This window comes from Limulus polyphemus, unplaced genomic scaffold (assembly GCF_000517525.1).
Source record: "Limulus polyphemus unplaced genomic scaffold, Limulus_polyphemus-2.1.2 Scaffold37, whole genome shotgun sequence".
NCBI classification, from domain to species: Eukaryota; Metazoa; Arthropoda; class Merostomata; order Xiphosura; family Limulidae; genus Limulus; species Limulus polyphemus.
The window spans coordinates 547,262-561,792 of NW_013665647.1; the positions used below are offsets into that span (position 1 = coordinate 547,262).

General features: G+C 32.3%; 1 long non-coding RNA gene across 1 annotated transcript in view; it reads left to right on the plus strand.

Annotated features, from left to right (window-relative positions):
• Positions 1–8,408, plus strand: part of LOC111086245 — a 24,562-nt gene extending 16,154 nt beyond the window's left edge. Inside the window, exon 3 of the long non-coding RNA XR_002610973.1 lies at positions 8,394–8,408. This is a non-coding gene — a long non-coding RNA (uncharacterized LOC111086245). The remainder of the gene's footprint in view (positions 1–8,393) is intronic.
• The last annotated feature ends 6,123 nt before the right edge of the window (positions 8,409–14,531 follow it).

The following is a 14,531-nucleotide window of genomic DNA, read 5'->3' on the forward strand; positions in this document are numbered from 1 at the left end:
CGTATTGTATACGTATTGTATACGTATACTTAAGAGTATTTATTTAGTTCAGTTCAAACTAAGGTATCTGGTATGTGGTTTTCAACATTTTAGTAATACAGTCTCTCATATCTCAATAGAGAGTGGACACTTTTAACATATATAGTCTTCTTTCTTAAGAATCCATAGACACTTGACTTTTCACCCTATTTTTAGTTTTATTTCTTTATTTTCAGGTCCGTAAATTAAAATAAGGCATAGTTAAAATCTTATATATTGTTTCTCTTATCCCTAGTGAAAATATTAAACATGCATGTAAATCAACATCAAGTAGAAACCAAATAGTTTTTATCTCCTACCTTCCCTCCTTCTTGTTTGCATATTTTACACGCAAAGTTACATGAGGGCTAATGTCTATGTATAACCGTTTTTAATTGTGTTGTTTGTTTGTAATTAAGTACAAAACTACACAATGGGCTATCTGTGCTCTGCCCACCATGGGTATCGAAACCCGGATTCTACCGTTCTAAGTCCGCAGACATACCGCTGTGCCACTGGGGGGCTTTTAATTGTGAGCTTATATACTAGAGGGAAGCACTCATCGCCAACTCTTTGGGTTCTCTTGTCTGTTCGAATAACAGGATTTAACCGTTACTTTTATAGCGCACAGGCGGTTTCCAAATGCGGAACTCGTTTTTGACACAACAGGATGCAAATCAGGAACCTTCTGACTCATAGTTGACGCACGCTAGTCTCTAGGCCGCACCCGGTCGACCCTTTTTCTTATAAGTAGTCTTTAATTTTTTTTATTTTAACTGCTATAAAATTAATTTTCACATTTCAGTGAAATTTACTTTGTTAGTCTTCAGCTAAAATACAACTAAAAATTAATTTTTCGTTTTGCGAGCACTCCAAAATATTAAAGACCACAAACATACCTGGAAGAAAAATAAACTCGGAAGTTATTAAAGCATGAGAATGTGTAACAAGCAAAACTAAACTAGATGTATAAGGATAAAGCTTGATAAACTGAAACATCTATATACGTTACTCAAATTGATCAGAGGTAAAAGACGTAGATAATAAGAGGATTGATCTACTTTGATAATAAATATAAAGCACATTCTCTCTCTCTTTTTTTTTTAAGATTGCCGAGAATCCACACGAAAAAAAAAAACGTGTAACTGCCCGCTGAATTTCAAACTTATAATCGAAATAACGCTATTATTATAGAGAAGAGATTTGTTTCTCTCTCTAGCGTAGGGATTTAGATCTTGTAGACCCGGAAGGTCAGGTTCGAAAAGACCTCTTTCTCCCTCCTTTACTATTAATCTATGTTTTCTTCTTGCTGTGTTTAATATGTGGGCTATTGAATTTTATGTTCTGATGTTGTTTGTCATTTATTATTTAGTCTCCTTTTCGTGCCACGTCCATGTTATGTTGTGTTTATTGTACATGCATTATGTGCCTTGTGTTGTTGAATTTTGTATATTTTGTGTTGTAGGATACATGTACTGTTGTATTATGTATGCGATTAGCCGTATTAAATGTTGTTTGGCTATGTTTATGAGTACTGTGGTGTGTTTTTGTTTGCTTCATTTGTTTGTGCGTTACGTTGTTTTGTTTTTGTGTGTTTGTGCGCTACCTGTGCGTAAATATGAGTTTGTGCATTTTCGGCGTATTGTGTCATTGGTCGTAGTGTCTTTGTTTGTGTGTTTGTTTGATTTGCATTGTTTTGTGTGTTTAAGATTCGTGTTTTAATGTCTTTGTATTTGGGGCATCCTTTATAGTAGGCTGTATGTTGTTGTTGACACTTGCAGCAGAGAGGTTTGTGATTATTGTTCGTTTGGTTTAAATTTCGCGCAAAGCTACACGAGGGCTGTCTTTGTTAGCCGTCCCTAATTTAGCAGTAAAAGACAAGAGGGAAGGAAGCTGGTCATCACCGCCGACCGTAGAATTACTGACTGGAAGACGTTTCCTGATATGTTAAAAGTCATTTTTAAATAGAATATTCTTCTTGTTGTTGTTTTTAAATCTGAATGGCTACGTTTATAAAATAAGGTGAGAATGCATAGTACTAGTTACAGTAGAATATTACTACCAATTTAGCGTCATAGAAATGTTTATACGAATTTGCCTTCGTTGGGTCTGGAAAATAATTTAACTTTGAATTATAATTTATGCATAAAAAGAGTCTAAGAGGGCACAAAAATAAAAATATATATAAAAAAGTGTTATAAAATGAATGAGTAAGGAATCCGATCCGTGAATAGTTAGCCACGAATGACGTGGAACTCGTCAAAGTTAATTAGCTTAGGGAACTAAATACTACCCAGTTATAATTTAAGGTTGTGTTTCGTCTGTAATGTTAAAGACTACCATAAGGACATCTTGTGAATTTCGCAGATTCGGTATCCCTTTCATCATATCTTTGATCTGATTCTAGTGGTAAGAAGAACTCTTCTTATCATGTGTGAAAGAGAGTAATCTAAGAAGGCTGAATATAAATCAAGAACATCAGTTGATCTGAAGATTATATAGTTGTTGGGAGATACATAACAATTTGATAAATAGTTATTGTTTTATTTAGAGAAGGCTTAGTTTCTGGGTGAACATTATGTTGTAGGGCACTATGGTGATCTATAATTTGCTCGAATCGTGTTGAAAATTACATGTAGATAAAAACTCGAGAAACAGAAACCATCCTCATTGCATGATGTCAAAACATCTTCAAAATGTGTTGTCAGAATTGACTAAATAAAAGCTTATGCATGTGACATCTTTCAATTTATTAACGAGCTTTGACCCTCAAGATTCATCTGAATATCATGAAAATCTCCCATCTAAAAAAAAGCATGACCTTAGCCTACAAAGGTCACACAACTCAACATACACATGTCTCATCTCCGCATACATTTTAGAAAATTATACACATAAGAAAAATAATGGGGAATCATTCAACTGAGTTTGATGTTTTAGTTTTGTTGTTAAAAACGAAAGTTAAACAAAATTTGCAAATTTGAAACGAGAAATTCAGAAAATAACATGCTTTCTACACTTTAGGTTCTATTTTCAATACATAGATAAAGGTGTTGTTCAAACATTCCAAACAAAGGCCCAAGTAAACTAGTTCATATAGCAACAGTGTCTCCCATATTTGCATGTTACTGTTTCAGGGTAAACAAACATCATCGGCCATTGAAAACTCTTTAAGTACTTATTTTCATTTTATTCGTGTTAACGATGCATTAATTCACATTACCTAATCTTATCATCCAATTAAAACCTAGAAGTGCACTTAACATTGGCGTTAGACGTCACGCTAAACTTAAAATTCAATGACTATTATCTCACTCAACCTTAGCTTTTACTTCCGAAAGTTGCTGACCTTGGATTGTTTATGAATAGTCGAAATTATTTATCTTGTTATCTAAGATAAAGAATAAGTGCTTTTAAGAATTTTTACAGGATGCTAAACCAAATTCTTTTCGAACTCAATCTAAAATCAGTAAATTCTATAAACAATTTGGAACAAAAAGTAAATTATGAAATCTCATGGAAATATCTACGAACATTTTCTTTGTAGCGATGTTTACTCTAAATTTTGTTGTAGTATTTTTCAGATGATGTGTATACAAGGGATTAATTATCAGAATATTTGATAATTTCTGTACAACATCTGGTTTAGTTACAAGATAATATTTGCAAATATTTTCTAAGGCTTTCTTTCTATAGAAGAATGTGGTTACAAAGAACTACTTATCAGAACTTTTAATAGACTTTCTACGTAGCCAAGTGCGTAATTATAGACGTCTGTTTATCAAAACGTTTAGTGTTAGGAGATGGGTGCAGTTACAATGTTTATAAAAAATGTGGAAAACGTTTGTATGGTGTTGGATACGGACAACGTGTGGCAAAGGGTTTGCTTACAATGGATTATTCATCAAAATGTTTGGTAGGTTTTCGATGTGTCGAATGGTGTGATTACAGGGAACTATTTAACATAATTTTTTTATCAGACCCTGTGCGTAGCGATGTAAGAAGCTACAAAAGAGTTTTAGTAGATTTAGAATATTTAGTATATTGCTTGTATAGCAGTAGAAGTAGCTAGCAGCGGCATGTTATCAGTAAGTTTAGTAGACTGTGCTTAAAGAGTGTTATAGTTACAAATGCCCAATCATCAGAATATTTGGTAGACATTCTACATAGCGATGAATAGTACAACATAACAGAGACCAACTATATAGCGAAGGGCGTGTTTGCAAGGTGTTATTCACGATAATGTTTAATAGTCTCTTTGTTTACCAGTGGTGTGGTTATAAAGGACTGTTTATGAGAATACTTGGTAAAATCTTCATTTACCATTTTGTGTGGTTATAAGGGAGTATCCATTAATATTATTGACAAACTCTCTGTGTAGCGAAAGGTAACATTACAAGGGACTTAAACCTGTTTCAAAACCACAAATGTAGTCAAGGTGGTATTCCGTTATCATTGAGCACAAAAGTTACTTATACAATTATTTCTGTGTACAAAGTGAGGATTTTAGAGCCATCATCTCAGATGGTGGTGTAATTACGTTTATTGTTCGAATATGTGTTTTATTACTATTCCAAGCCTGTGCTTCTGTACTGGATTGCAATTGGAGGATATGACTGTCTTAACAGGAATTCATATCGCAAAATCTAGTCAGGTTTTTATGAGTTCCCTTTTCAACCTCTTCGACTATTTTGTGATGATAAGCATATCTCTGTCTTTTGGAACCAAATGACACTTGAAACTATAATTATTGCATAAAAGTATACACATGTAAGAGGAAACACTTTCTAACACAAAACGTTTATAGCTACAACATGGTTTTTCTTCCATGGTATCAGTCCTGAATTCAGATACAGCACTGACAAGTACAAAGAACATATCAGCAATATAAAGTGAGAAAAAAAAATACAAAATCAGTGTTTTGTATTCAATCACTATTTATCTTAGAGCTTACGTTTTGGTATTAATTTTTTTTCCATATTATTATGAAGTATAAAATAAACTTTATATATATATCTACTAATATCCGTTTATATAAAACGAAAATAAGTATAGTTTTCTACAGAAGCTACATATTGGCATGCACTACTAAAGTAAAGAACGTTCTTGTGAGTAGATATGCTTTTCAAATTACAAACACAGTTTGATGTGGTAGTTAAAGGTCATGTACGTTTTTTTTTGGAAGCCATGAATAAGTTCGACACACGAGCACTGAAGATCGTATTTTTCCCGACGAGAGAGCATTATCCACTTTCCCTTCCATTTACCCATGGTCTTACAGCGATGTTTCCATTAGATCGGTCTCTTTCAAAGAATTACCATGTGAATATTTTACAATTTTTTTTGTGAAGTTTTCCATAAACATGCCGATGTTTTAAGTCTACAGCTTCCAAGTGCACGTATAAGAAAACAAAAGACAAAAACAACAACATTGGAGCTGTATCGGGTATTTGAAAACTATGTGATCGAATAATATTGCTGTGATTACTGTATCTGCGGTCATTTTTCTTATGAAAGAGCTGTTGATATCGAGATTTTTGTTAGAAGATTGTGAACGTTTGTCTCGTGAATTTTGTTAAAGTTGAACATCTTGTTTCTTATCTTGTTAATGGTGCCAGGAGATATGCACAACTTCATAACAATAGCTTTTTAAGTGAGAGGTTTTTATTATCTCTCTTGTAACCATAGCCTTATCTCTATGAATAAGGGTTGTTGTTCTTAATTGGATTAGGGTGTGGTTTTGGATCCTATCGCTTGCCTAAGCAATCTGCTCTGTGATTCATCCACATTCTCAAGAAGAACATTAATTGAATACTCCTTTCGTCAAATTATCTTCTGTTCCATAGCTCTACATCATTTAATAATCTCGCAGTATGAATATTTATCTTCTAAAATAGATTTCACATACCTTTCCTGCCACCAAACAAATTTTAGAGGTATATTACAAGTATAATCAGTACTCTTTGCTTCATTTATGCAGGACATATTTCTATCTATTATATGAGAGTAATTCTTAAGCCATATTGTCAGTTGCTTGGAAACATAAGCTAATCCATGAATACCATAGTGATCTGTAAATTACTCTCTGTATATACATTTTGGTATCTTTTTGCATATTCCCATAGCTATCGAAACATGCCCTTGTATAAATAGGCAATGTCGTTGAAATATATTTCGATTAAAATGCTGAATTTGTTTGTTTGTTATGAATTTTGCGCAAAGCTACACGTCCCTAATTTAGCAGCTAAATAACTTGACAGAGCTTTTTTTTTAAATAGTAGGATTGACCATCACATTATAATGCGTCCACAACTGAAAGGGCGAGCACGGGGATTCGAACCTGCGATCCACAGATTGCGAGTCGAGAGGCCTAACCATCTGGCCATGCCGGGCCTGAATTTACTTGTATTCAGATATTTTTAGGTGATTTACTATGCACACGATCTAATTTATGGCTTAGCATTTGCACAGAAACATAGTTTTAGCTTCCCAGGAGTCCATAATATTTAGTTACCAGTGACACAGCGGTAAGTCTGAAGGCTTATAACGCTATAAACTGAGTTTCGATACCTGTGGTGGGTGCAGCACAGATCGCCCATTTGTCGCTTTGTGCTGTACTGTTAACAAACATCTCTTCTTTTCATCGCTAATTTTCTCTTAAAATGAAATTCTATCACAGATTTCTCTCATGAAAAAAGACTAGTAAAAATTAAAGTACGAACAAACTTCCAAAAACAACGTTCTTGGAAACATTGGGGTAAGTAAAAACTTATTTTGTTGTGGACTTTAAGTATGAGAAATACTATTGTAAAAGTTTTCGAGATGTGCCGATTTTTTATAAATATCTTTCTTAGAAACTCCGCCTGATTTCAAGTGTGTCAATATTTCCTTGTAAAAATACCAGGACAACGGAATGGGACTTGATTTTGTTACAACCCATTTGTAAAAGCGCATGTTTTGCAATTGGCTTACAGGAATGAATCATTATTGTGATAGCGAATGCAACCTTAAAAATCACACAAAGATATTCCATCGGATTGAAATTCTGCGATTGAGCTGGTTAAGGTTTGGTTTGTTTTTAATTTCGCGCAAAACTACACGAGGGCTATCTACCCTAACCGTCCCTAATTTAGCAATGAAAGAATAGAGGAAAGGCAGCTAGTTATCACCATCCACTGCCAACTCTTGGGCTACTCTTTTACCAACGAATAATGAGATTAACCGTCACACTATAAGGACCCCACGTCTGAAAGGGCAAGCATGTTTGGTGGGACGGGGATTCGAACCTACAGATTGCGAGTCGAGCGTCCTAACCACCTGATCATGTAAGACCTGCTGGTTAAAGAATAAAATAGATTTTTAATTGTTTGAATGAGTAACAAAAGATAATCTTACTAAACCAAATTACCAATGATCTTTCAAGAGTGTACTAATACAGGCCTTAGTATGCTTTTCGCTTACTGCAGGAGTAAATAACTTAAACGTTATATATATATTGTTTGTATGTAATTAAGCACAAAACTACACAATGGGCTATCTGTGCTCTGCTCCCCACGGGTATCGAAACCCGAATTTTTGCGTTGTAAGTCCGCAGACATACCGCTGTGCCACTGGGGGCATATATATATATATATATATATATTGAATTTATAACCATTATACTTAATCCTATATACAGATATGTCAATTTATGAAGAACCATCTATGCCATCACTATGAATATAATTTATGAAATGCTTTCTTAAATCAAAAAGTTTTAAGTTTTATCTAAATAATGCAAAAAATTCATAATTATCTTCAGAAACATAGAGGTAATATTATTTTTACAAACTTACACAAAACTAAAGAAAAAATGATAATACAACTTTCATCGTTCTGTTAACGTAAGAATATTTGTCATTCCAGTAAAGCAACTCCACAATGCCTGTCACTGGAAATACTTAGATTTTCATGCATCACGTGATTTGAGCAAGCTATGATATTTTCACATTACTTTTGGTGACTGCACTTCACTAAGGAATGTGTGTTAACAACCGTTATGAGTTATTACATTAACCAAAACTACCATTATAAAATAGTATCTTGTTAATTTTGTTCGAGGTACAAGACATTATACACTGAAAAGCATAATAATGAGTACTCACTGCACATTAATGCTTCTTTAAATGGAGTCATAAACATACGCACGTGAGTATAGAATTTAAAAGAATAAATCAAACTAGCACTACGGGATAGATAAAAAAAGATACATTAAAGAACATCAATTAAATCTTGTCGATTGAAATAAAATATATCACAAATCTAACTGAATAAATAATGTAATAAGCACAGAATGATTTATAGTTGTTTTAAATGACAAGTTGTAAATTATTAAGTTTATTTGAAAACAGGGATAAACTATCACACGAGCTACTAGAGCATATGATTATACATACATTATGCTTTTGCTCTTTTCGTTTGGTATTATTAGTAATCAGTATATTATATATAACTAGAAATTAACGACGACCCCGAAAATCTAGCATATATAATTTATTTCAGATTATTTAATACTATAGTTTTTGTTCTTTCAGCTTCTTTTAAAATATCACAATAACCGTCGAATTAAACAAAAGAAACAAAATTCTTTGCTTCTCCCAACTTTCAAGTTGATAATAGTTGATCAATTACTGTTTAGTTATCAATGATTATAGAGGGTGCTGTTTTTCTTCTATTAACTTTTACTTGTCTGATAAAAATATTTAAACACAATATTTAAAAACTTTTTCGGAAATAATCGATATTTCATAGAAGAAACTTAATCATCTATTTTTGTTTTTAATATTTCCAATTTCTTACATTGCATTTTATTCTTTTTTTTTTGGAAAAAAAGTAAGTTTATAACTTAAGTTCTTAATGTGTTAAACAAAAAATTAAGGCTTAAGATTTACAGCACATTAACTGACTAAGCATGATATTTAATAGCATATGTGTGCAATATTACTTTACAATAAGACTGGTGATAATTCTGTGATATTCTACGGTTCACTGATTTACTTTTGTGTAATCGGGTATGAGCAGCAGAATAACTGGAGGTTCGCCAGTGAATGCTTTATAGAGCAAAGACTGAAGTATTTTAACCTCGACTGAGTCTGAAGTAAAAAAAGAGATTGGACAGACACAATATATTGCACAGCGAAATAATATCTATTTTCATCACTCACAAATACAATCAGCGGTTTAAAGTGCAAGTGTATTTCTGTTCCTTTACCAAAGATATATATATATGTGTGTGTTAATTTGTGTATATTTTGGAGTAGCACTATTTCAGTTGTCCTATTCTCAGTCATCGTCTGATATCTAATGCCAAACTGAGAAAATGTGGCATTATATAGAAAGAACAACAATGTCATTCTTTACAGGGTATAGGTGCCTCCCACATGACTGATAGGCACTCTCCCTACAAAATAAGGGATGTTGTATCCCCGGGGTAAAAGATCAGCTTATATGCCAGAAGAAAAGATCATTGTCACTTTATATAGAGTACACGCTATGTTACAGCAATTCATTTCTAAGAAAAAGCACTTGTAATATTCTAACTGAATGCCCTAGTCCCATGAGTAATTATGGTGAGAAGAATTTAGTGGCTCCTTTGACCGACTTTATATATCAATAACACATACTGAATATCTACAAAAATGTTAAAACATTATATGTTATTTTAGGGGTTCAGAAATAAATGGTAAGCTTATATATTGCGATTTACCTCCCTCCTCCCATTAATTTTAGGCTTATCCAATCATCCCTAACTTTAAAATTTGAAAAACGATTAAAATAACCCTCATACTCTTCAAGAAATTATTAAAAGTTACTCTCATCTCTCCAAAACACTTGCCTAATAATACCAACAAATACCAATGAAAATACAATTTTACATTAAGAAACCAAAATATCATAAATTGAACCAATATAACAAAATTTCATATTAAAAGTAAAGCTATAATATGAAAACAGAATTAAAAAATTACATTAAAACACCCTATAACATGAAATAAACATAATTAAAATAGACTATTAAATAAAGAATTATTTCTATTTAAAATTTCCTGCTTAAAGGTGATAAAACCTTGTACAACAAGTTACGATAATAGTGATGAAAGACATATTATTTCCTTTAATTATAAATTACCATACACTCGTTTAACTAAATTTTATTCTCAAATTAGGGAAAGTACTTCAAGTTATTCATCCGTAATTTGACTGTTACATCAGAATATAGCTCTTAAATCTTTCAGCTTTCCAACTTTTAGCATTATTTCATTTCTAATCACTTGCTCTGTATAGATATCATAAGTGACGGGTCTGCTTTGAAATTGAAGGACTTTAATTTAACTTGTGTCAAAGTAGGTAATTGTAAGGACATTTTTGGGTTTTTATGTTTTCAATTCTAATCTTAAATTGTCCAAACTCCTTATTAGATATGGTTTGGTTTTTGGTTAAGTACAAAGCTATACAAGGGGCTATTCGTGATCTGCACACTACGTGTATCAAAACTCGAATTTATAGCGTCGTAAGCCTGCAGACTTACCCTGAGCCACTGGAAAGCTATTTTTATTTGGGTAAAAATACAAAACGAAAATATATGTTTTTATTGTTTATTGATTTTAGCTCTTTAAAATATAGATAAAAATAAATTTTTTTGTTGTTGTTTCGAAACATGCATATGTGTCACAGTTAAAAAGACTGTTAATTTCGCCATCCCATAATCAGTATAGAATATATCAGGTATATTAAAGCAATTTTGCTAAACAATTGTTCAAATATTTTGCTTTGGGTTATGATATCCTTGTAATGAGAGTGAGGTTTTACTTATTCCAGCGGGTACAGTTTGTTTACGAAAAACCTACTATGGCTATCATCGCCGACTCGCGTTCTAAACTACTGACCGTAAAGACGGCATCCAGCCGGTGGCACCCACCTACAACTTTTGGGCTGCTATTTACTACCAAGCAATGGGGTTGACCATCACATTATAATGCCCAATGGCTGAAAGAACGTGCATGTTCACTACTGGGTAGAGTAGTATATAGATTTGTACCAGTTGGTGCAAGTCAGAGGAGTAGTTTTCTCTCTAAGGAACACTATAATGCTATTCTAGTATCACTTAAAATGGAATATTCACCTGGTTCTCTTTTCTTTCTCCATATAGTGTATACCAAAAACCTAGCACTGACCAGTAAGTTACATTTCACGCGTTCAATTTAACTGTGAATATAGGTTCTATTTTATTTATTTTATTGTGTTAGATGTTTTTTTTTGTTTTTCCTTTGCTCTATGTATTTGATATTACTCTCTGCACAATATTTTCAGAAATTTGGTTTTGCAGATACACGTTACTTTTCTAATGGATGTCAATGTATCTGAATATCACATATGTAATGATAAAAAAGTTTACTTTTGGTGATATACATATACTCTGTTTGTTTGTTTATAATTAAGCACAAAGTTACACAATGGGCTATCTGTGCTCTGCCCACCACGATTATCGAAACCCAGATTCTAGCGTTGTAAGTCCGCAGACATACCACTGTGCCACTGGGGGGGCTACATATACTCAACAATAAATAAGTTGAAGCTGTAAATTGCTAATATAAGCAACTATGTATTCATTTCCTGACAAATTATGTATCATTTCAGATGATAATAAACTTCATAGGTTGTTGTTTCAAAACCTGTTATATACCATTTTTGAGTAACAAGGGTAATCTGGATAGTATGCAATCTTTATTCCCATCTTATTTGTTGAAAGTATAGTCTCTTTTGAAGTAAGATATTTGTTTGAAAGTTTGAATGACAAGAATAGACAACTGCCGTACACGTCTAGCATTTAATGGAAAGGGCAATAAAAACACATGTTTATTCCAGTTATAGCACTTAAAAATATTGATTATAATGTTTCGCTATAGCAACACATCTGTAACCTAGTCATGGTATTTAACATCTAATGTAAAGGATCTTATCCTCTGGTAGGACAGCAATAAGTTTTCGGATTTACAACACTAAAAGTAGCAGATAGCTCGATGTGGGTTTGCTATAAAAACACACACACACACACAAAGTATCTTGTTATTGTATATTTTCCTGATATTATAATCCTTTTCTCCAAACATGATGTGTTAATAATAATAACAAATTATAAAACATCCTTACTTGATTGGGATTTGAACTCGAGACAAACCACTGAGCCTATTTGAACGTCACCAACAGAGAGTCTTGTGTTACCGACAAAGGGAGCGTTACGAAAAGAGATAATCTTTTATCATGTAGATAACTGTTGTGCCTGTGTTCACAAAATTTATAATAAAGTCATCGCGAAGCTGTTATTGCAACATTAATTAATAAATATTAAGTGATGATCTGTCATTTAAGTCAGTTAAATCTAGAACCTTTGAGTTTTAAGATAGTAGAGTAATAAAAATATGCAGGGTCATGTTAACGTCTCTTGCTTGCAACATCTTTTAGTGTGATATATTAAACAGATTACCACGAATTCGAAAAAACACACACACATACCATATTTAAAAACAATAAAAATATGTATATATATATATATATATATATATATATAAATAAATTTGTATATTTCAAATAATATACAATTTATACATATTTATATAAATATATATGCTCTTTCGGGTAGTGCAGCAAGGAAACAATGTAACACAGTTTGTTTAAAATCCACTCCAAGCTGTTGAGATGAGAAACGGTAACTGAGGGCATATCTTCCGTATCTCTCAGTCATTACTTTATAACATAAATGAATAGTAAGAATTTCTTACAGTCATTAACTATATCGAGGTTAAATGCTTCTGGTTTTAACGCACTTACTTTCTGAGATTAAATCTTGATAAAGCTGGACTTAGATTAGATTCGCATTGCCTTTTATTATCTTTTTAGAAGGAGGGGTGAATATTACTACTGTAATCTCTCACTGAGGTACGGAGATGACGTTTCCATTTATCAGGCTAACTAACCCACAGGCAGACTGAACTCTAGCGCAGCATTGACATGTGATGCACGAACACCACATCAATAAAAATATAGAAGCAAATAACTAATCACGCTCTGTATATCAAACCTATATATATATATACTACAATAAAAACTTGTGGTTTATATCGAGGTTTGTTTCCTAGAATCTTCCCATATTTAAAGTTCTTTGCTACTATAAAAATAAACCCTAATAATAAGAGACAAATGTCACTAGACATATTAGAAGTATTACTTGATGAATTTTAAAATCCTTTCCTAGTTTTCTTGTGGTTTATTACACTACTTAAAATATAAACCAGCGAACATACCAACAATATTTAGCTCGCAATTTACATTATTCTTTACATATATGATTACTGTATCTGTGAGGGAAAGCTAGACTATGAAGTTTCTTATTAATTAACTTTAGAAATATTTACAGTTTAGTTAACACAAGCTATGACTTCACAGAGTCAGACAAAGAAATGCTGACACAAGTTTTTCAACAAAATTTTAACTTTTTTTAAGAACTTTATAATAATAATTTTGACAATATGAAATTTTATAGCTGTTCGGATGATATGTTGAAACATTTCAATATAAAGCGGTTAATAAAAAGTTAATTTCATAGAAATTAAAAACTTTATTATTGTAATGAGCCGTTGGCTCAGCGGTAACTCTGATATATTATAGTGCTAAAATTGGGTTTCGATACCCACGGTAAGCAGAGCAAATATAGCCCTTTATAATGTTTTTTAGCTTTACAAGAAATAAAATAACTCTTTATAATTCGGTAGAGAAAGAGGTTGATCAACTTTAATTCTCTTTTTTCGGTGAATATAATTGATTTTATCGAATACGTCAACTTCACAGAAATCTTCAGTTTAAGTACAAACATGCGATGAGGTATGAGTCATATATTAATAATCATAACTCTGGCTTAGGTAATTAAATGAAAAATGTGAGTTCTAGTTTATTGTAACTTCCTTATTTTTTCTCTTAAGGTATTTCTCATAATTTATTACATATTTAGAACTATACTTATATGCAATATTTGACATCGATACTTTAATGATACAAGGCACAGAATAATGAAAAAATATTTCCACAAATCACATTTAACTTATGTTAGTTATCAGTTGTAACTAAGCGCTAACTTTAACCACATGGCAATGTCCTAGTGCTGTCCTGTGCTGGTTGCACTTAAAACTATAATTTACTATCCGTCAAAGAAGGATGATTTGGGTTAAGTATGTTCTTCAGTTTATTTTGAGTTTTAGGCTGTGAATAGATTATGCATTTCCTGAATGAGCAGCTAACCAATATTCAGTTGTTTATTAAGCATTACCATTAAAAGTTAAGACTCTTAGAAATAATTCTTCCCATTTTTTAGAAGTGCTTAATTAAACATTAGGCTATACTACAATGATTGTTTGTTTGTTTGTTTTTGAATTTCGCGCAAAGCTACACGAGGGCTATCTGCGCTAGCCGTCCCTAATTTA